Source organism: Taudactylus pleione, unplaced genomic scaffold (assembly GCF_031769625.1).
Source record: "Taudactylus pleione unplaced genomic scaffold, aTauple2 ptg002747l, whole genome shotgun sequence".
Taxonomy (NCBI): Eukaryota; Metazoa; Chordata; class Amphibia; order Anura; family Myobatrachidae; genus Taudactylus; species Taudactylus pleione.
In genome coordinates, this window is record NW_028287122.1 from 44,667 (window position 1) to 64,943 (window position 20,277).

General features: G+C 41.4%; 1 long non-coding RNA gene across 1 annotated transcript in view; it reads left to right on the top strand.

Annotated features, from left to right (window-relative positions):
* LOC148431160 (uncharacterized) overlaps positions 1-20,277 on the top strand; it is a 206,221-nt gene that overhangs the window by 21,429 nt on the left and 164,515 nt on the right. The window contains exon 2 of the long non-coding RNA XR_015877253.1: positions 2,162-2,221. This is a non-coding gene — a long non-coding RNA (uncharacterized LOC148431160). The remainder of the gene's footprint in view (positions 1-2,161; positions 2,222-20,277) is intronic.

Here is a 20,277-nt window from a genome sequence, read left to right on the forward strand (position 1 = left end):
AGTGACGTGACATGACTACACAGTAATAGATCATACACAAGGCATACAAGCAAGTGATGACATACTCACCAGTGACGTGACATGACTACACACAGTAATAGATCATACACAAGGCATACAAGCAAGTGATGACATACTCACCAGTGACGTGACATGACTACACAGTAATAGATCATACACAAGGCATACAAGCAAGTGATACATACTCACCAGTGACGTGACATGACTACACAGTAATAGATCATATACAAGGCATACAAGCAAGTGATGACATACTCACCAGTGACGTGACATGACTACACAGTAATAGATCATACACAAGGCATACAAGCAAGTGATGACATACTCACCAGTGACGTGACATGACTACACACAGTAATAGATCATACACAAGGCATACAAGCAAGTGATGACATACTCACCAGTGACGTGACATGACCACACAGTAATAGATCATACACAAGGCATACAAGCAAGTGATACATACTCACCAGTGACGTGACATGACTACACAGTAATAGATCATACACAAGGCATACAAGCAAGTGATGACATACTCACCAGTGACGTGACATGACTACACAGTAATAGATCATACACAAGGCATACAAGCAAGTGATGACATACTCACCAGTGACGTGACATGACTACACAGTAATAGATCATACACAAGGCATACAAGCAAGTGATGACATACTCACCAGTGACGTGACATGACTACACAGTAATAGATCATACACAAGGCATACAAGCAAGTGATGACATACTCACCAGTGACGTGACATGACTACACACAGTAATAGATCATACACAAGGCATACAAGCAAGTGATGACATACTCACCAGTGACGTGACATGACTACACAGTAATAGATCATACACAAGGCATACAAGCAAGTGATGACATACTCACCAGTGACGTGACATGACTACACAGTAATAGATCATACACAAGGCATACAAGCAAGTGATGACATACTCACCAGTGACGTGACATGACTACACACAGTAATAGATCATACACAAGGCATACAAGCAAGTGATACATACTCACCAGTGACGTGACATGACTACACAGTAATAGATCATACACAAGGCATACAAGCAAGTGATGACATACTCACCAGTGACGTGACATGACTACACACAGTAATAGATCATACACAAGGCATACAAGCAAGTGATGACATACTCACCAGTGACGTGACATGACTACACAGTAATAGATCATACACAAGGCATACAAGCAAGTGATGACATACTCACCAGTGACGTGACATGACTACACACAGTAATAGATCATACACAAGGCATACAAGCAAGTGATACATACTCACCAGTGACGTGACATGACTACACAGTAATAGATCATACACAAGGCATACAAGCAAGTGATGACATACTCACCAGTGACGTGACATGACTACACACAGTAATAGATCATACACAAGGCATACAAGCAAGTGATGACATACTCACCAGTGACGTGACATGACTACACAGTAATAGATCATACACAAGGCATACAAGCAAGTGATGACATACTCACCAGTGACGTGACATGACTACACAGTAATAGATCATACACAAGGCATACAAGCAAGTGATGACATACTCACCAGTGACGTGACATGACTACACAGTAATAGATCATACACAAGGCATACAAGCAAGTGATGACATACTCACCAGTGACGTGACATGACTACACACAGTAATAGATCATACACAAGGCATACAAGCAAGTGATGACATACTCACCAGTGACGTGACATGACTACACAGTAATAGATCATACACAAGGCATACAAGCAAGTGATGACATACTCACCAGTGACGTGACATGACTACACAGTAATAGATCATACACAAGGCATACAAGCAAGTGATGACATACTCACCAGTGACGATAACATACACATAGGGGCATATTCAATAGGCTGCAAGAATAGCAAAAAAACGGCACCTGCAAGGCTTTTCCTGCAGGTGCGGGTTTTTGCTATTCTATTAGGTGCGTGGTTTGTGAGGGTTTTTTTATGCACCTCCTGAGCAAGCGTGATTTTTCATAAAATTGATTTCCCCGAGGACTAATTAAGCAATTGGTAGTATTCAATTAGCTTAATTAGTCCTTAATTATTCCTTAATTACTTACCTTTTGCAGCTCTGTCTTCTGCATCTTCTTCTTCATCCAGCATCGGAAGCCGGGACTTCTGCAGTAGCGGTGAGTGTGTCAGTGTGTGTGTATGTATGTGTGTATGAGTGTGTGCTGTATGTATGTGTGTATGAGTGTGTGCTGTATGTATGTGTGTATGAGTGTGTGCTGTATGTATGTGTGTATGAGTGTGTGCTGTATGTATGTGTGTATGAGTGTGTGCTGTATGTAAGTGTCTATGAGTGTGTGCTGTATGTAAGTGTCTATGAGTGTGTGCTGTATGTAGGTGTGTATGAGTGTGTGCTGTATGTAGGTGTGTATGAGTGTGTGCTGTATGTAAGTGTCTATGAGTGTGTGCTGTATGTAAGTGTCTATGAGTGTGTGCTGTATGTAAGTGTGTATGAGTGTGTGCTGTATGTAAGTGTCTATGAGTGTGTGCTGTATGTAAGTGTCTATGAGTGTGTGCTGTATGTATGTGTGTATGAGTGTGTGCTGTATGTAAGTGTCTATGAGTGTGTGCTGTATGTATGTGTGTATGAGTGTGTGCTGTATGTAAGTGTCTATGAGTGTGTGCTGTATGTAAGTGTCTATGAGTGTGTGCTGTATGTATGTGTGTATGAGTGTGTGCTGTATGTAAGTGTCTCTGAGTGTGTGCTGTATGTAAGTGTATATGAGTGTGTGCTGTATATGTGTATGAGTGTGTTCTGTATTTATGTGTCTATGAGTGTGTGCTGTATGTAAGTGTCTATGAGTGTGTGCTGTATGTAAGTGTCTATGAGTGTGTGCTGTATGTGTGTATGAGTGTGTGCTGTATGTATGTGTGTATGAGTGTGTGCTGTATGTAAGTGTCTATGAGTGTGTGCTGTATGTGTGTATGAGTGTGTGCTGTATGTATGTGTCTATGAGTGTGTGCTGTATGTAACTGTGTATGAGTGTGTGCTGTATGTATGTGTGTATGAGTGTGTGTGTGCTGTATGTAAGTGTCTATGAGTGTGTGTGTGTGTGTGCTGTATGTATGTGTCTATGAGTGTGTGTGTGCTGTATGTATGTGTCTATGAGTGTGTGCTATATGTGTGTATGAGTGTGTGCTGTATGTGTGTATGAGTGTGTGCTGTATGTAACTGTATATGAGTGTGTGCTGTATGTAAGTGTGTATGAGTGTGTGCTGTATGTAACTATCTACGAGTGTGTGCTGTATCTAAGTGTGTATGAGTGTGTGCTGTATGTAAGTGTCTGAGTGTGTGCTGTATGTAACTGTGTATGAGTGTGTGCTGTATTTAACTGTGTATGAGTGTGTGCTGTATGTAACTGTGTATGAGTGTGTGCTGTATGTAACTGTGTATGAGTGTGTGCTGTATGTAACTGTGTATGAGTGTGTGCTGTATGTAACTGTGTATGAGTGTGTGCTGTATGTGTCTATGTGTGTGTGCTGTATGTAAGTGTCTATGTGTGTGTGCTGTATGTAAGTGTCTATGAGTGTGTGCTGTATGTAAGTGTCTATGAGTGTGTGTGTGCTGTATGTAAGTGTGTATGAGTGTGTGCTGTATGTAAGTGTCTGAGTGTGTGCTGTATGTAACTGTGTATGAGTGTGTGCTGTATGTATGTGTGTATGAGTGTGTGCTGTATGGAAGTGTCAATGAGTGTGTGCTGTATATGTGTATGAGTGTGTGCTGTATGTATGTGTCTATGAGTGTGTGCTGTATGTAAGTGTCTATGAGTGTGTGCTGTATGTAACTGTGTATGAGTGTGTGCTGTATGTAAGTGTCTATGAGTGTGTGTGTGCTGTATGTAACTGTGTATGAGTGTGTCAGTGTGTGTGCTGTATGTAACTGTGTGTATGAGTGTGTGCTGTATGTAAGTGTCTATGAGTGTGTGTGTGCTGTATGTAACTGTGTATGAGTGTGTGCTGTATGTAAGTGTCTATGAGTGTGTGCTGTATGTATGTGTGTATGAGTGTGTGCTGTATGTATGTGTGTATGAGTGTGTGCTGTATGTAAGTGTCTATGAGTGTGTGCTGTATGTAAGTGTCTATGAGTGTGTGCTGTATGTAAGTGTGTATGAGTGTGTGCTGTATGTAAGTGTCTATGAGTGTGTGCTGTATGTAAGTGTCTATGAGTGTGTGCTGTATGTATGTGTGTATGAGTGTGTGCTGTATGTAAGTGTCTATGAGTGTGTGCTGTATGTATGTGTGTATGAGTGTGTGCTGTATGTAAGTGTCTATGAGTGTGTGCTGTATGTAAGTGTCTATGAGTGTGTGCTGTATGTATGTGTGTATGAGTGTGTGCTGTATGTAAGTGTCTCTGAGTGTGTGCTGTATGTAAGTGTATATGAGTGTGTGCTGTATATGTGTATGAGTGTGTTCTGTATTTATGTGTCTATGAGTGTGTGCTGTATGTAAGTGTCTATGAGTGTGTGCTGTATGTAAGTGTCTATGAGTGTGTGCTGTATGTGTGTATGAGTGTGTGCTGTATGTATGTGTGTATGAGTGTGTGCTGTATGTAAGTGTCTATGAGTGTGTGCTGTATGTGTGTATGAGTGTGTGCTGTATGTATGTGTCTATGAGTGTGTGCTGTATGTAACTGTGTATGAGTGTGTGCTGTATGTATGTGTGTATGAGTGTGTGTGTGCTGTATGTAAGTGTCTATGAGTGTGTGCTGTATGTAAGTGTCTATGAGTGTGTGCTGTATGTAAGTGTCTATGAGTGTGTGCTGTATGTATGTGTGTATGAGTGTGTGCTGTATGTAAGTGTCTGAGTGTGTGCTGTATGTAACTGTGTATGAGTGTGTGCTGTATGTATGTGTGTATGAGTGTGTGTGTGCTGTATGTAAGTGTCTATGAGTGTGTGCTGTATGTAAGTGTCTATGAGTGTGTGCTGTATGTAAGTGTCTGAGTGTGTGCTGTATGTAAGTGTCTGAGTGTGTGCTGTATGTAACTGTGTATGAGTGTGTGCTGTATGTATGTGTGTATGAGTGTGTGTGTGCTGTATGTAAGTGTCTATGAGTGTGTGCTGTATGTAAGTGTCTATGAGTGTGTGCTGTATGTAAGTGTCTATGAGTGTGTGCTGTATGTATGTGTGTATGAGTGTGTGCTGTATGTAGGTGTGTATGAGTGTGTGCTGTATGTAAGTGTCTATGAGTGTGTGCTGTATGTAAGTGTCTATGAGTGTGTGCTGTATGTAAGTGTGTATGAGTGTGTGCTGTATGTAAGTGTCTATGAGTGTGTGCTGTATGTAAGTGTCTATGAGTGTGTGCTGTATGTATGTGTGTATGAGTGTGTGCTGTATGTAAGTGTCTATGAGTGTGTGCTGTATGTATGTGTGTATGAGTGTGTGCTGTATGTAAGTGTCTATGAGTGTGTGCTGTATGTAAGTGTCTATGAGTGTGTGCTGTATGTATGTGTGTATGAGTGTGTGCTGTATGTAAGTGTCTCTGAGTGTGTGCTGTATGTAAGTGTATATGAGTGTGTGCTGTATATGTGTATGAGTGTGTTCTGTATTTATGTGTCTATGAGTGTGTGCTGTATGTAAGTGTCTATGAGTGTGTGCTGTATGTAAGTGTCTATGAGTGTGTGCTGTATGTGTGTATGAGTGTGTGCTGTATGTATGTGTGTATGAGTGTGTGCTGTATGTAAGTGTCTATGAGTGTGTGCTGTATGTGTGTATGAGTGTGTGCTGTATGTATGTGTCTATGAGTGTGTGCTGTATGTAACTGTGTATGAGTGTGTGCTGTATGTATGTGTGTATGAGTGTGTGTGTGCTGTATGTAAGTGTCTATGAGTGTGTGTGTGTGTGTGCTGTATGTATGTGTCTATGAGTGTGTGTGTGCTGTATGTATGTGTCTATGAGTGTGTGCTATATGTGTGTATGAGTGTGTGCTGTATGTGTGTATGAGTGTGTGCTGTATGTAACTGTATATGAGTGTGTGCTGTATGTAAGTGTGTATGAGTGTGTGCTGTATGTAACTATCTACGAGTGTGTGCTGTATCTAAGTGTGTATGAGTGTGTGCTGTATGTAAGTGTCTGAGTGTGTGCTGTATGTAACTGTGTATGAGTGTGTGCTGTATTTAACTGTGTATGAGTGTGTGCTGTATGTAACTGTGTATGAGTGTGTGCTGTATGTAACTGTGTATGAGTGTGTGCTGTATGTAACTGTGTATGAGTGTGTGCTGTATGTAACTGTGTATGAGTGTGTGCTGTATGTGTCTATGTGTGTGTGCTGTATGTAAGTGTCTATGTGTGTGTGCTGTATGTAAGTGTCTATGAGTGTGTGCTGTATGTAAGTGTCTATGAGTGTGTGTGTGCTGTATGTAAGTGTGTATGAGTGTGTGCTGTATGTAAGTGTCTGAGTGTGTGCTGTATGTAACTGTGTATGAGTGTGTGCTGTATGTATGTGTGTATGAGTGTGTGCTGTATGGAAGTGTCAATGAGTGTGTGCTGTATATGTGTATGAGTGTGTGCTGTATGTATGTGTCTATGAGTGTGTGCTGTATGTAAGTGTCTATGAGTGTGTGCTGTATGTAACTGTGTATGAGTGTGTGCTGTATGTAAGTGTCTATGAGTGTGTGTGTGCTGTATGTAACTGTGTATGAGTGTGTCAGTGTGTGTGCTGTATGTAACTGTGTGTATGAGTGTGTGCTGTATGTAAGTGTCTATGAGTGTGTGTGTGCTGTATGTAACTGTGTATGAGTGTGTGCTGTATGTAAGTGTCTATGAGTGTGTGCTGTATGTATGTGTGTATGAGTGTGTGCTGTATGTATGTGTGTATGAGTGTGTGCTGTATGTAAGTGTCTATGAGTGTGTGCTGTATGTAAGTGTCTATGAGTGTGTGCTGTATGTAAGTGTGTATGAGTGTGTGCTGTATGTAAGTGTCTATGAGTGTGTGCTGTATGTAAGTGTCTATGAGTGTGTGCTGTATGTATGTGTGTATGAGTGTGTGCTGTATGTAAGTGTCTATGAGTGTGTGCTGTATGTATGTGTGTATGAGTGTGTGCTGTATGTAAGTGTCTATGAGTGTGTGCTGTATGTAAGTGTCTATGAGTGTGTGCTGTATGTATGTGTGTATGAGTGTGTGCTGTATGTAAGTGTCTCTGAGTGTGTGCTGTATGTAAGTGTATATGAGTGTGTGCTGTATATGTGTATGAGTGTGTTCTGTATTTATGTGTCTATGAGTGTGTGCTGTATGTAAGTGTCTATGAGTGTGTGCTGTATGTAAGTGTCTATGAGTGTGTGCTGTATGTGTGTATGAGTGTGTGCTGTATGTATGTGTGTATGAGTGTGTGCTGTATGTAAGTGTCTATGAGTGTGTGCTGTATGTGTGTATGAGTGTGTGCTGTATGTATGTGTCTATGAGTGTGTGCTGTATGTAACTGTGTATGAGTGTGTGCTGTATGTATGTGTGTATGAGTGTGTGTGTGCTGTATGTAAGTGTCTATGAGTGTGTGCTGTATGTAAGTGTCTATGAGTGTGTGCTGTATGTAAGTGTCTATGAGTGTGTGCTGTATGTATGTGTGTATGAGTGTGTGCTGTATGTAAGTGTCTGAGTGTGTGCTGTATGTAACTGTGTATGAGTGTGTGCTGTATGTATGTGTGTATGAGTGTGTGTGTGCTGTATGTAAGTGTCTATGAGTGTGTGCTGTATGTAAGTGTCTATGAGTGTGTGCTGTATGTAAGTGTCTGAGTGTGTGCTGTATGTAAGTGTCTGAGTGTGTGCTGTATGTAACTGTGTATGAGTGTGTGCTGTATGTATGTGTGTATGAGTGTGTGTGTGCTGTATGTAAGTGTCTATGAGTGTGTGCTGTATGTAAGTGTCTATGAGTGTGTGCTGTATGTAAGTGTCTATGAGTGTGTGCTGTATGTATGTGTGTATGAGTGTGTGCTGTATGTAGGTGTGTATGAGTGTGTGCTGTATGTAAGTGTCTATGAGTGTGTGCTGTATGTAAGTGTCTATGAGTGTGTGCTGTATGTAAGTGTGTATGAGTGTGTGCTGTATGTAAGTGTCTATGAGTGTGTGCTGTATGTAAGTGTCTATGAGTGTGTGCTGTATGTATGTGTGTATGAGTGTGTGCTGTATGTAAGTGTCTATGAGTGTGTGCTGTATGTATGTGTGTATGAGTGTGTGCTGTATGTAAGTGTCTATGAGTGTGTGCTGTATGTAAGTGTCTATGAGTGTGTGCTGTATGTATGTGTGTATGAGTGTGTGCTGTATGTAAGTGTCTCTGAGTGTGTGCTGTATGTAAGTGTATATGAGTGTGTGCTGTATATGTGTATGAGTGTGTTCTGTATTTATGTGTCTATGAGTGTGTGCTGTATGTAAGTGTCTATGAGTGTGTGCTGTATGTAAGTGTCTATGAGTGTGTGCTGTATGTGTGTATGAGTGTGTGCTGTATGTATGTGTGTATGAGTGTGTGCTGTATGTAAGTGTCTATGAGTGTGTGCTGTATGTGTGTATGAGTGTGTGCTGTATGTATGTGTCTATGAGTGTGTGCTGTATGTAACTGTGTATGAGTGTGTGCTGTATGTATGTGTGTATGAGTGTGTGTGTGCTGTATGTAAGTGTCTATGAGTGTGTGTGTGTGTGTGCTGTATGTATGTGTCTATGAGTGTGTGTGTGCTGTATGTATGTGTCTATGAGTGTGTGCTATATGTGTGTATGAGTGTGTGCTGTATGTGTGTATGAGTGTGTGCTGTATGTAACTGTATATGAGTGTGTGCTGTATGTAAGTGTGTATGAGTGTGTGCTGTATGTAACTATCTACGAGTGTGTGCTGTATCTAAGTGTGTATGAGTGTGTGCTGTATGTAAGTGTCTGAGTGTGTGCTGTATGTAACTGTGTATGAGTGTGTGCTGTATTTAACTGTGTATGAGTGTGTGCTGTATGTAACTGTGTATGAGTGTGTGCTGTATGTAACTGTGTATGAGTGTGTGCTGTATGTAACTGTGTATGAGTGTGTGCTGTATGTAACTGTGTATGAGTGTGTGCTGTATGTGTCTATGTGTGTGTGCTGTATGTAAGTGTCTATGTGTGTGTGCTGTATGTAAGTGTCTATGAGTGTGTGCTGTATGTAAGTGTCTATGAGTGTGTGTGTGCTGTATGTAAGTGTGTATGAGTGTGTGCTGTATGTAAGTGTCTGAGTGTGTGCTGTATGTAACTGTGTATGAGTGTGTGCTGTATGTATGTGTGTATGAGTGTGTGCTGTATGGAAGTGTCAATGAGTGTGTGCTGTATATGTGTATGAGTGTGTGCTGTATGTATGTGTCTATGAGTGTGTGCTGTATGTAAGTGTCTATGAGTGTGTGCTGTATGTAACTGTGTATGAGTGTGTGCTGTATGTAAGTGTCTATGAGTGTGTGTGTGCTGTATGTAACTGTGTATGAGTGTGTCAGTGTGTGTGCTGTATGTAACTGTGTGTATGAGTGTGTGCTGTTTGTAAGTGTCTATGAGTGTGTGCTGTATGTAAGTGTCTATGAGTGTGTGCTCTATGTAACTGTGTATGAGTGTGTGCTCTATGTAACTGTGTATGAGTGTGTCAGTGTGTGTGCTGTATGTAACTGTGTATGAGTGTGTGCTGTATGTGTGTATGAGTGTGTGCTGTATGTAACTGTGTATGAGTGTGTGCTGTATGTAAGTGTCTATGAGTGTGTGCTGTATGTGTGTTTGAGTGTGTGCTGTATGTATGTGTCTATGAGTATGTGCTGTATGTAAGTGTGTATGAGTGTGTGCTGTATGTATGTGTGTATGAGTGTGTGTGTGCTGTATGTAAGTGTCTATGAGTTTGTGCTGTATGTGTGTATGAGTGTGTGCTGTATGTATGTGTCTATGAGTGTGTGCTGTATGTAAGTGTGTATGAGTGTGTGCTGTATGTATGTGTGTATGAGTGTGTGTGTGCTGTATGTAAGTGTCTATGAGTGTGTGCTGTATGTGTCTATGTGTGTGTGCTGTATGTAAGTGTCTATGAGTGTGTGCTGTATGTGTGTATGAGTGTGTGCTGTATGTATGTGTCTATGAGTGTGTGCTGTATGTCAGTGTGTATGAGTGTGTGCTGTATGTATGTGTGTCTGAGTGTGTGTGTGCTGTATGTAAGTGTCTATGAGTGTGTGCTGTATGTGTGTATGAGTGTGTGCTGTATGTAACTGTGTATGAGTGTGTGCTGTATGTAAGTGTCTATGAGTGTGTGCTGTATGTGTGTTTGAGTGTGTGCTGTATGTATGTGTCTATGAGTGTGTGCTGTATGTATGTGTCTATGAGTGTGTGCTGTATGTCAGTGTGTATGAGTGTGTGCTGTATGTATGTGTGTCTGAGTGTGTGTGTGCTGTATGTAAGTGTCTATGAGTGTGTGCTGTATGTAAGTGTCTATGAGTGTGTGTGTGCTGTATGTAACTGTGTATGAGTGTGTGCTGTATGTAACTGTGTATGAGTGTGTGCTGTATGTAAGTGTGTATGAGTGTGTGCTGTATGTAGGTGTCTATGAGTGTGTGCTGTATGTATGTGTGTATGAGTGTGTGCTGTATGTAAGTGTCTGAGTGTGTGCTGTATGTAACTGTGTATGAGTGTGTGCTGTATGTAACTGTGTATGAGTGTGTGCTGTATGTGTGTATGAGTGTGTGCTGTATGTGTGTATGAGTGTGTGCTCTAAGTGTCTATGAGTGTGTGTGTGCTGTATGTAAGTGTCTATGAGTGTGTGCTCTATGTGTGTATGAGTGTGTGCTGCATGTGTGTATGAGTGTGTGTGTGCTGTATGTAAGTGTCTATGAGTGTGTGTGTGCTGTATGTAAGTGTCTATGAGTGTGTGCTGTATGTAAGTGTCTAAGAGTGTGTGTGTGCTGTATGTAAGTGTCTATGAGTGTGTGTGTGCTGTATGTATGTGTGTATGAGTGTGTGTGTGTGCTGTAAGTGTCTATGAGTGTGTGCTGTATGTAACTGTATATGAGTGTGTGCTGTATGTAACTGTGTATGAGTGTGTGCTGTATGTAAGTGTGTATGTGTGTGTGCTGTATGTACTTGTCTATGAGTGTGTGTGTGCTGTATGTAAGTGTCTGTGAGTGTGTGTGCTGTATGTAACTGTGTATGAGTGTGTGCTGTATGTAAGTGTCTATGAGTGTGTGTGTGCTGTATGTAACTGTGTATGAGTGTGTCAGTGTGTGTGCTGTATGTAACTGTGTGTATGAGTGTGTGTGTGCTGTATGTAACTGTGTGTATGAGTGTGTGTGTGCTGTATGTAACTGTATATGAGTGTGTGCTGTTTGTAAGTGTCTATGTGTGTGTGCTGTATGTAAGTGTCTATGAGTGTGTGCTCTATGTAACTGTGTATGAGTGTGTGCTGTATGTAACTGTGTATGAGTGTGTGCTGTATGTAAGTGTCTATGAGTGTGTGCTCTATGTGTGTATGAGTGTGTGCTGTATGTGTGTATGAGTGTGTGCTGTATGTAAGTGTCTATGAGTGTGTGTGTGCTGTATGTAAGTGTCTATGAGTGTGTGTGTGCTGTATGTATGTGTGTATGAGTGTGTGTGTGTGCTGTAAGTGTATGAGTGAGTGTGTGCTGTATGTGTCTATGAGTGTGTGTGTGCTGTATGTAACTGTATATGAGTGTGTGCTGTATGTAACTGTGTATGAGTGTGTGCTGTATGTAAGTGTCTATGAGTGTCTGTGTGCTGTATGTAAGTGTCTATGAGTGTGTGCTGTATGTAAGTGTCTATGTGTGTGTGCTGTATGTAATTGTCTATGAGTGTGTGTGTGCTGTATTTAAGTGTCTGTGAGTGTGTGCTGTATGTAACTGTGTATGAGTGTGTGCTGTATGTAAGTGTCTGAGTGTGTGTGTGCTGTATGTAACTGTGTATGAGTGTGTGCTGTATGTAAGTGTCTATGAGTGTGTGTGTGCTGTATGTAACTGTGTATGAGTGTGTCAGTGTGTGTGCTGTATGTAACTGTGTGTATGAGTGTGTGTGTGCTGTTTGTAAGTGTCTATGAGTGTGTGCTGTATGTAAGTGTCTATGAGTGTGTGCTCTATGTAACTGTGTATGAGTGTGTGGTCTATGTAACTGTGTATGAGTGTGTCAGTGTGTGTGCTGTATGTAACTGTGTATGAGTGTGTGCTGTATGTAAGTGTCTATGAGTGTGTGTTTGCTGTACGTAAGTGTCTATGAGTGTGTGCTCTATGTGTGTATGAGTGTGTGCTGTATGTGTGTATGACTGTGTGCTGTATGTAAGTGTCTATGAGTGTGTGTGTGCTGTATGTAAGTGTCTATGAGTGTGTGCTGTATGTAAGTGTCTATGAGTGTGTGTGTGCTGTATGTAAGTGTCTATGAGTGTGTGTGTGCTGTATGTATGTGTGTATGAGTGTGTGTGTGTGCTGTAAGTGTATGAGTGAGTGTGTGCTGTATGTGTCTATGAGTGTGTGTGTGCTGTATGTAAGTGTCTATGAGTGTCTGTGTGCTGTATGTAAGTGTCTATGAGTGTGTGCTGTATGTAAGTGTCTATGAGTGTGTGCTGTATGTAAGTGTCTATGAGTGTGTGCTGTATGTATGTGTGTATGAGTGTGTGCTGTATGTAAGTGTCTATGAGTGTGTGCTGTATATGTGTATGAGTGTGTGCTGTATGTATGTGTGTATGAGTGTGTGCTGTATGTAAGTGTCAATGAGTGTGTGCTGTATGTGTGTATGAGTGTGTGCTGTATGTAAGTGTCTATGAGTGTGTGCTGTATGTATGTGTGTATGAGTGTGTGCTGTATGTAAGTGTCTGAGTGTGTGCTGTATGTAACTGTGTTTGAGTGTGTGCTGTATGTAACTGTGTATGAGTGTGTGCTGTATGTGTGTATGAGTGTGTGCTGTATGTAAGTGTCTATGAGTGTGTGCTGTATGTAAGTGTCTATGTGTGTGTGCTGTATGTAATTGTCTATGAGTGTGTGTGTGCTGTATGTAAGTGTCTGTGAGTGTGTGTGTGCTGTATGTAACTGTGTATGAGTGTGTGCTGTATGTAAGTGTCTATGAGTGTGTGTGTGCTGTATGTAACTGTGTATGAGTGTGTGCTGTATGTAAGTGTCTATGAGTGTGTGTGTGTGTGCTGTATGTAACTGTGTATGAGTGTGTCAGTGTGTGTGCTGTATGTAACTGTGTATGAGTGTGTGTGTGCTGTTTGTAAGTGTCTATAAGTGTGTGCTGTATGTAAGTGTCTATGAGTGTGTGCTCTATGTAACTGTGTATGAGTGTGTGCTCTATGTAACTGTGTATGAGTGTGTCAGTGTGTGTGCTGTATGTAACTGTGTATGAGTGTGTGCTGTATGTAAGTGTCTATGAGTGTGTGTGTGCTGTATGTAAGTGTGTATGAGTGTGTGCTGTATGTATGTGTGTATGAGTGTGTGTGCTGTATGTAAGTGTCTGAGTGTGTGTGTGCTGTATGTATGTGTCTATGAGTGTGTGTGTGCTGTATGTAAGTGTCTATGAGTGTGTGTGTGCTGTATGTATGTGTCTATGAGTGTGTGCTGTATGTAAGTGTCTATGAGTGTGTGTGTGCTGTATGTAAGTGTCTATGAGTGTGTGCTGTATGTAAGTGTCTATGAGTGTGTGCTGTATGTGTGTATGAGTGTGTGCTGTATGTAAGTGTGTATGAGTGTGTGCTATATGTTTGTGTCTATGAGTGTGTGCTGTATGTAAGTGTCTATGAGTGTGTGCTGTATGTAAGTGTCTATGAGTGTGTGTGTGCTGTATGTAAGTGTCTATGAGTGTGTGTGTGCTGTATGTAACTGTGTATGAGTGTGTGCTGTATGTAAGTGTGTATGAGTGTGTGCTGTATGTAAGTGTCTATGAGTGTGTGCTGTATGTAACTGTGTATGAGTGTGTGCTGTATGTAACTGTATGAGTGTGTACTGTATTTGTGTATGAGTGTGTGCTGTATGTAAGTGTCTATGAGTGTGTGCTGTATGTAAGTGTCTATGTGAGTGTGCTGTATGTAAGTGTCTATGAGTGTGTGTGTGCTGTATGTAAGTGTCTGTGAGTGTGTGCGCTGTATGTAACTGTGTATGAGTGTGTGCTGTATGTAAGTGTCTATGAGTGTGTGCTGTATGTGTGTATGAGTGTGTGCTGTATGTAAGTGTCTATGAGTGTGTGTGTGCTGTATGTAAGTGTCTATGAGTGTGTGTGTGCTGTATGTAAGTGTCTATGAGTGTGTGTGTGCTGTATGTATGTGTGTATGAGTGTGTGTGTGTGCTGTAAGTGTATGAGTGAGTGTGTGCTGTATGTGTCTATGAGTGTGTGTGTGCTGTATGTAACTGTATATGAGTGTGTGCTGTATGTAACTGTGTATGAGTGTGTGCTGTATGTAAGTGTCTATGAGTGTCTGTGTGCTGTATGTAAGTGTCTATGAGTGTGTGCTGTATGTAAGTGTCTATGTGTGTGTGCTGTATGTAATTGTCTATGAGTGTGTGTGTGCTGTATTTAAGTGTCTGTGAGTGTGTGTGTGCTGTATGTAACTGTGTATGAGTGTGTGCTGTATGTAAGTGTCTGAGTGTGTGTGTGCTGTATGTAACTGTGTATGAGTGTGTGCTGTATGTAAGTGTCTATGAGTGTGTGTGTGCTGTATGTAACTGTGTATGAGTGTGTCAGTGTGTGTGCTGTATGTAACTGTGTGTATGAGTGTGTGTGTGCTGTTTGTAAGTGTCTATGAGTGTGTGCTGTATGTAAGTGTCTATGAGTGTGTGCTCTATGTAACTGTGTATGAGTGTGTGGTCTATGTAACTGTGTATGAGTGTGTCAGTGTGTGTGCTGTATGTAACTGTGTATGAGTGTGTGCTGTATGTAAGTGTCTATGAGTGTGTGTTTGCTGTACGTAAGTGTCTATGAGTGTGTGCTCTATGTGTGTATGAGTGTGTGCTGTATGTGTGTATGAGTGTGTGCTGTATGTGTGTATGAGTGTGTGCTGTATGTAAGTGTCTATGAGTGTGTGTGTGCTGTATGTAAGTGTCTATGAGTGTGTGCTGTATGTAAGTGTCTGAGTGTGTGTGTGCTGTATGTAAGTGTCTATGAGTGTGTGTGTGCTGTATGTATGTGTGTATGAGTGTGTGTGTGTGTGCTGTAAGTGTATGAGTGAGTGTGTGCTGTATGTGTCTATGAGTGTGTGTGTGCTGTATGTAAGTGTCTATGAGTGTCTGTGTGTTGTATGTAAGTGTCTATGAGTGTGTGCTGTATGTAAGTGTCTATGAGTGTGTGCTGTATGTAAGTGTCTATGAGTGTGTGCTGTATGTATGTGTGTATGAGTGTGTGCTGTATGTAAGTGTCTGTGAGTGTGTGCTGTATATGTGTATGAGTGTGTGCTGTATGTATGTGTGTATGAGTGTGTGCTGTATGTAAGTGTCAATGAGTGTGTGCTGTATGTGTGTATGAGTGTGTGCTGTATGTAAGTGTCTATGAGTGTGTGCTGTATGTATGTGTGTATGAGTGTGTGCTGTATGTAAGTGTCTGAGTGTGTGCTGTATGTAACTGTGTTTGAGTGTGTGCTGTATGTAACTGTGTTAGAGTGTGTGCTGTATGTGTGTATGAGTGTGTGCTGTATGTAAGTGTCTATGAGTGTGTGCTGTATGTAAGTGTCTATGAGTGTGTGTGTGCTGTATGTAATTGTCTATGAGTGTGTGTGTGCTGTATGTAAGTGTCTGTGAGTGTGTGTGTGCTGTATGTAACTGTGTATGAGTGTGTGCTGTATGTAAGTGTCTATGAGTGTGTGTGTGCTGTATGTAACTGTGTATGAGTGTGTGCTGTATGTAAGTGTCTATGAGTGTATGTGTGCTGTATGTAACTGTGTATGAGTGTGTCAGTGTGTGTGCTGTATGTAACTGTGTATGAGTGTGTGTGTGCTGTTTGTAAGTGTCTATAAGTGTGTGCTGTATGTAAGTGTCTATGAGTGTGTGCTCTATGTAACTGTGTATGAGTGTGTGCTCTATGTAACTGTGTATGAGTGTGTCAGTGTGTGTGCTGTATGTAACTGTGTATGAGTGTGTGCTGTATGTAAGTGTCTATGAGTGTGTGTGTGCTGTATGTAAGTGTGTATGAGTGTGTGCTGTATGTATGTGTGTATGAGTGTGTGTGCTGTATGTAAGTGTCTGAGTGTGTGTGTGCTGTATGTATGTGTCTATGAGTGTGTGTGTGCTGTATGTAAGTGTCTATGAGTGTGTGTGTGCTGTATGTATGTGTCTATGAGTGTGTGCTGTATGTAAGTGTCTATGAGTGTGTGTGTGCTGTATGTAAGTGTCTATGAGTGTGTGCTGTATGAGTGTGTGCTGTATGTAAGTGTGTATGAGTGTGTGCTGTATGTAAGTGTCTATGAGTGTGTGCTGTATGTAAGTGTCTATGAGTGTGTGCTGTATGTAAGTGTCTATGAGTGTGTGTGTGCTGTATGTAAGTGTCTATGAGTGTGTGTGTGCTGTATGTAAGTGTGTATGAGTGTGTGCTGTATGTAAGTGTGTATGAGTGTGTGCTGTATGTAAGTGTCTATGAGTGTGTGCTGTATGTAACTGTGTATGAGTGTGTGCTGTATGTAACTGTATGAGTGTGTACTGTATTTGTGTATGAGTGTGTGCTGTATGTAAGTGTCTATGAGTGTGTGCTGTATGTAAGTGTCTATGTGAGTGTGCTGTATGTAAGTGTCTATGAGTGTGTGTGTGCTGTATGTAACTGTGTATGAGTGTGTGCTGTATGTAACTGTGTATGAGTGTGTGCTGTATGTAAGTGTGTATGAGTGTGTGCTGCATGTAGGTGTCTATGAGTGTGTGCTGTATGTATGTGTCTGTGAGTGTGTGTGCTGTATGTAACTGTGTATGAGTGTGTGCTGTATGTAAGTGTCTATGAGTGTGTGCTGTATGTGTGTATGAGTGTGTGCTGTATGTAACTGTGTATGAGTGTGTGCTGTATGTAAGTGTCTATGAGTGTGTGCTGTATGTGTGCTTGAGTGTGTGCTGTATGTATGTGTCTATGAGTGTGTGCTGTATGTAAGTGTGTATGAGTGTGTGCTGTATGTATGTGTGTATGAGTGTGTGTGTGCTGTATGTAAGTGTCTATGAGTGTGTGCTGTATGTGTGTATGAGTTTGTGCTGTATGTGTGTATGAGTGTGTGCTGTATGTATGTGTCTATGAGTGTGTGCTGTATGTAAGTGTGCATGAGTGTGTGCTGTATGTATGTGTGTATGAGTGTGTGTGTGCTGTATGTAAGTGTCTATGAGTGTGTGCTGTATGTGTCTATGTGTGTGTGCTGTATGTAAGTGTCTATGAGTGTGTGCTGTATGTGTGTATGAGTGTGTGCTGTATGTATGTGTCTATGAGTGTGTGCTGTATGTCAGTGTGTATGAGTGTGTGCTGTATGTATGTGTGTCTGAGTGTGTGTGTGCTGTATGTAAGTGTCTATGAGTGTGTGCTGTATGTGTGTATGAGTGTGTGCTGTATGTGTGTATGAGTTTGTGCTGTATGTGTGTATGAGTGTGTGCTGTATGTAAGTGTGTATGAGTGTGTGCTGTATGTAAGTGTCTATGAGTGTGTGCTGTATCTAAGTGTGTATGAGTGTGTGCTGTATGTAAGTGTCTGAGTGTGTGCTGTATGTAACTGTGTATGAGTGTGTGCTGTATGTAACTGTGTATGAGTGTTTGCTGTATGTAACTGTGTATGAGTGTGTGCTGTATGTGTGTATAAGTGTGTGCTGTATGTAAGTGTCTATGAGTGTGTGCTGTATGTAAGTGTCTATGAGTGTGTGCTGTATGTAAGTGTCTATGAGTGTGTGTGTGCTGTATGTAACTGTGTATGAGTGTGTGCTGTATGTAACTGTGTATGAGTGTGTGCTGTATGTGTGTATGAGTGTGTGCTGTATGTATGTGTCTATGAGTGTGTGCTGTATGTAAGTGTGCATGAGTGTGTGCTGTATGTATGTGTGTATGAGTGTGTGTGTGCTGTATGTAAGTGTCTATGAGTGTGTGCTGTATGTGTCTATGTGTGTGTGCTGTATGTAAGTGTCTATGAGTGTGTGCTGTATGTGTGTATGAGTGTGTGCTGTATGTATGTGTCTATGAGTGTGTGCTGTATGTGTGTATGAGTGTGTGCTGTATGTGTGTATGAGTTTGTGCTGTATGTGTGTATGAGTGTGTGCTGTATGTAAGTGTGTATGAGTGTGTGCTGTATGTATGTGTGTATGAGTGTGTGCTGTATGTAAGTGTCTGAGTGTGTGCTGTATGTAACTGTGTATGAGTGTGTGCTGTATGTAACTGTGTATGAGTGTGTGCTGTATGTGTGTATGAGTGTGTGCTGTATGTGTGTATGAGTGTGTGCTGTAAGTGTCTATGAGTGTGTGTGTGCTGTATGTAAGTGTCTATGAGTGTGTGCTCTATGTGTGTATGAGTGTGTGCTGTATGTATGTATGAGTGTGTGCTGTAAGTGTCTATGAGTGTGTGTGTGCTGTATGTAAGTGTCTATGAGTGTGTGCTGTATGTAAGTGTCTATGAGTGTGTGTGTGCTGTATGTAAGTGTCTATGAGTGTGTGTGTGCTGTATGTATGTGTGTATGAGTGTGTGTGTGTGCTGTAAGTGTCTATGAGTGTGTGTGTGCTGTATGTATGTATGAGTGTGTGCTGTAAGTGTCTATGAGTGTGTGTGTGCTGTATGTAACCGTATATGAGTGTGTGCTGTATGTAACTGTGTATGAGTGTGTGCTGTATGTAACTGTGTATGAGTGTGTGCTGTATGTAAGTGTCTATGTGTGTGTGCTGTATGTACTTGTCTATGAGTGTGTGTGTGCTGTATGTAAGTGTCTGTGAGTGTGTGTGTGCTGTATGTAACTGTGTATGAGTGTGTGCTGTATGTAAGTGTCTATGAGTGTGTGTGTGCTGTATGTAACTGTGTATGAGTGTGTCAGTGTGTGTGCTGTATGTAACTGTGTGTATGAGTGTGTGTGTGCTGTATGTAACTGTGTGTATGAGTGTGTGTGTGCTGTATGTAACTGTATATGAGTGTGTGCTGTTTGTAAGTGTCTATGAGTGTGTGCTGTATGTAAGTGTCTATGAGTGTGTGCTCTATGTAACTGTGTATGAGTGTGTGCTGTATGTAACTGTGTATGAGTGTGTGCTGTATGTAAGTGTCTATGAGTGTGTGTGTTTGCTGTACGTAAGTGTCTATGAGTGTGTGCTCTATGTGTGTATGAGTGTGTGCTGTATGTGTGTATGAGTGTGTGCTGTATGTAAGTGTCTATGAGTGTGTGTGTGCTGTATGTAAGTGTCTATGAGTGTGTGTGTGCTGTATGTAAGTGTCTATGAGTGTGTGTGTGCTGTATGTATGTGTGTATGAGTGTGTGTGTGTGCTGTAAGTGTATGAGTGAGTGTGTGCTGTATGTGTCTATGAGTGTGTGTGTGCTGTATGTAACTGTATATGAGTGTGTGCTGTATGTAACTGTGTATGAGTGTGTGCTGTATGTAAGTGTCTATGAGTGTCTGTGTGCTGTATGTAAGTGTCTATGAGTGTGTGCTGTATGTAAGTGTCTATGTGTGTGTGCTGTATGTAATTGTCTATGAGTGTGTGTGTGCTGTATTTAAATGTCTGTGAGTGTGTGTGTGCTGTATGTAACTGTGTATGAGTGTGTGCTGTATGTAAGTGTCTGAGTGTGTGTGTGCTGTATGTAACTGTGTATGAGTGTGTGCTGTATGTAAGTGTCTATGAGTGTGTGTGTGCTGTATGTAACTGTGTGTATGAGTGTGTGTGTGCTGTTTGTAAGTGTCTATGAGTGTGTGCTGTATGTAAGTGTCTATGAGTGTGTGCTCTATGTAACTGTGTATGAGTGTGTGGTCTATGTAACTGTGTATGAGTGTGTCAGTGTGTGTGCTGTATGTAACTGTGTATGAGTGTGTGCTGTATGTAAGTGTCTATGAGTGTGTGTTTGCTGTACGTAAGTGTCTATGAGTGTGTGCTGTATGTGTGTATGAGTGTGTGCTGTATGTGTGTATGAGTGTGTGCTGTATGTGTGTATGAGTGTGTGCTGTATGTAAGTGTCTATGAGTGTGTGTGTGCTGTATGTAAGTGTCTATGAGTGTGTGCTGTATGTAAGTGTCTATGAGTGTGTGTGTGCTGTATGTAAGTGTCTATGAGTGTGTGTGTGCTGTATGTATGTGTGTAT